The sequence below is a fragment of the Montipora foliosa genome, chromosome 2 (genome assembly GCF_036669935.1).
Source record: "Montipora foliosa isolate CH-2021 chromosome 2, ASM3666993v2, whole genome shotgun sequence".
Taxonomy (NCBI): domain Eukaryota; kingdom Metazoa; phylum Cnidaria; class Anthozoa; order Scleractinia; family Acroporidae; genus Montipora; species Montipora foliosa.
This window is the reverse complement of record NC_090870.1, coordinates 10,184,105-10,186,604: the sequence shown is the minus strand read 5'-3', so window position 1 is coordinate 10,186,604 and position 2,500 is coordinate 10,184,105. Positions and strand designations below refer to the sequence as shown.

At 43.1% G+C, this 2,500-nt stretch overlaps 1 protein-coding gene across 1 annotated transcript in view; it reads left to right on the top strand.

Moving 5' to 3' along the window:
• The window catches only part of LOC137992383 (tRNA:m(4)X modification enzyme TRM13 homolog), a 282,513-nt gene that overhangs the window by 137,803 nt on the left and 142,210 nt on the right, over positions 1–2,500 (top strand). The gene's annotated exons all lie outside the window — the stretch shown is intronic.

Here is a 2,500-nt window from a genome sequence, read left to right as displayed (position 1 = left end):
ACGGGTTTTACCCATTTTGACCGTCACGGATGTTCGACCGTCATGGGTTTTACCAATATCCACATTTTAATATTTTTGAATACTTCAACGTTTGGTCAACACATTTTCACATGGAACAAGTGCCAAATTTTCTAGCTTCATTCAGGACACATCACCATAAAAAGGAGACAAAGTAGTCCATTATGTCTTCAACTTTTCCGGCAGGAAATGCACACTACAAATGACTTAAAGAGTCTACAGATTTCATAAATTTCATTTAAGAGACGAAGATAGGAAAACGAACTTTCCTTGTATCGATGGACGTCACAAGTCTACATACAAATATACCACAGGAAGAGGGAATCACTACAGGATGCAAAGCATACGAAAACTTCCACAAAAATAACTCTCCAATCCCCACAAACTATGTCAAATAAACTCAAAGAGAATTCTTTCCAGTTCAACGGAAAGAACTATCTACAAATTTCATGGTACCGCCATGGGTACTAAAATGACCGTTGCCTTTGCAAATATCTTTATGGCCGATCTTGAGACACAGATTCTTAGCAAAAGCGTCATAAAGCCAATGATTTGGAAACGATGCATTGACGACATTTTTTCGTTGTGGGATGTCAGCAAACCGGATATAGACAAGTGTTCATCACACAAACAAACTCACACCACCCTACCATCAAATCTCAAACACTGACACTGCACTGAAGCCACATTTCTAGACACTGTTGTATACAAAGGCAAACGCTTTCAAAATCAATCCATTCTCGATATAAAAACACACTTAAAGCCGACTGAAACCTTTCAGTACACTCATTTTTCCTCCAGCCACCCACCAGGTGTCAAAAAAGGATTCGCGAAGGGCGAAGCCCTTAAGACTTAGGGGTGGCGAATGGTACCTCCAAAATCTTGGTACTCACAAACGTTTCATCCGATCTCGAAATCTTCACAGCCTTTGCGAAGAGTCTCGAAGTCTCGTTTATATTGCATTTATTTCGGTGTGAAGTATTGCATGTTTTGGTCTCGGTCTCGGATTCGCAAACAACGGTCTCGGCGTCTCGGCGAGTCTCGGATTTTACCATTCGTCATCCCTAGATTTCTACGCACTAATTATTCAAGAACAACTTTTGAAGAGAACATTTACAAATTCAAATCACGTCTCCGTGCTAGAGGTTATCCAAAACGTCTGATTGAGACACTCCTATCAGACATCAAATTCACAGAAAGGGAATCAGCGCTGAAGCAAAGGAATGAAATCCCTCAAGATATCTTGCCCTTTGTGACACAGTATCACCTGGCAGTGCCAAACCTTAAAAGTTCTTTATTAAAAAATTGGCATTTCATACAAAAAGAGCCTTCTCTACGGCAAATTTCAAAGAGCCACCACTCATATCTTTTCAAAGGGGAAAATCCCTAAAAGACATGCTCGTAAGAGCAAAGCTTTAAGAGGTCAAAGACTGAAAATATGGTACAAACGTCTCAACCCTTAAGGAGTTGTGTAGGCCTGTCAATCCTTGCTACGTCCTACCGTGCATAGTCTGATCCCTTTCCAACCGGGTTATTAAAGTTTCCTTACTCCTTCTTGCTCGGACAAGGCAACGGACTAAAATGTACTAATCCCCCGCCCCATATGGAAAAGCAATGGCCAAAATGTGCTAATCCCCCACCTCTCTGGGAGGGCAATAAAAAAAAATGAATTAATCCCCTACCCGCTCGGGCAAGGCAAAGCGCCACCCATGCCCCATGATTCCCCGGGGTGGGGGTTTACAGTAACAGGAGCATAAGTTGCTTTAGTTGCTTGGCTTACTTGAGGTGCTTGGGTTACGTGCGTTGCCAGGGCCGTTGCCAGTATGAGGCAAAACAGTCATTATTTTGTGATTTTTTAAAATAAAGTGTGATTCCAGTGTAGTGTCTTTAATTTACTCATGATAAACGCCTGAAATACCTGCGAAGAGGATTTAACCATGGACATTGCCTCAGTCATTTTTTCGCCTACGGCCCTGGTTGCTTGGGGTGCTTGGGTTCCTTGAAGTGCTTAGATTGCTTGAGTTGCTTGGGTTGCTTGAGGTGCCTCAAATGCTGTAGGTGCTTGTCGCTCCATGTAAGAGAATCCGGATTCCCAAATCCACGAATTTTTGGCTTATGGAATCCGGAATCCTTGGCTTTGGAAACCGGAATCCAGCTCTTGGAATTCACTATCCTGCTAACGGATGGAATCCGGAATCCAAGGTACTAAAGACCCACTCTAGATTGTATCGATCCAACAAAACTTGAGGAGATCGACTCGCGCGAAGAAAAAATCATCTAAAGAAAGGCTCCCAAGGGTATAGACTTGAACATGAGGCCATAATAACGGCATACCTGTAGACTTTCGAAAAGTCCTTCGTCTCATTTTGATGGCGCACGGGACGAAGGTCGACCTCTCGCGACTTCGTCGTTCGCTCATCCGCGTCGCGTCCGAAAAATCACGCTTTTCGCTCGCCAAAACATTTTCCCTGGGATTTTTGGA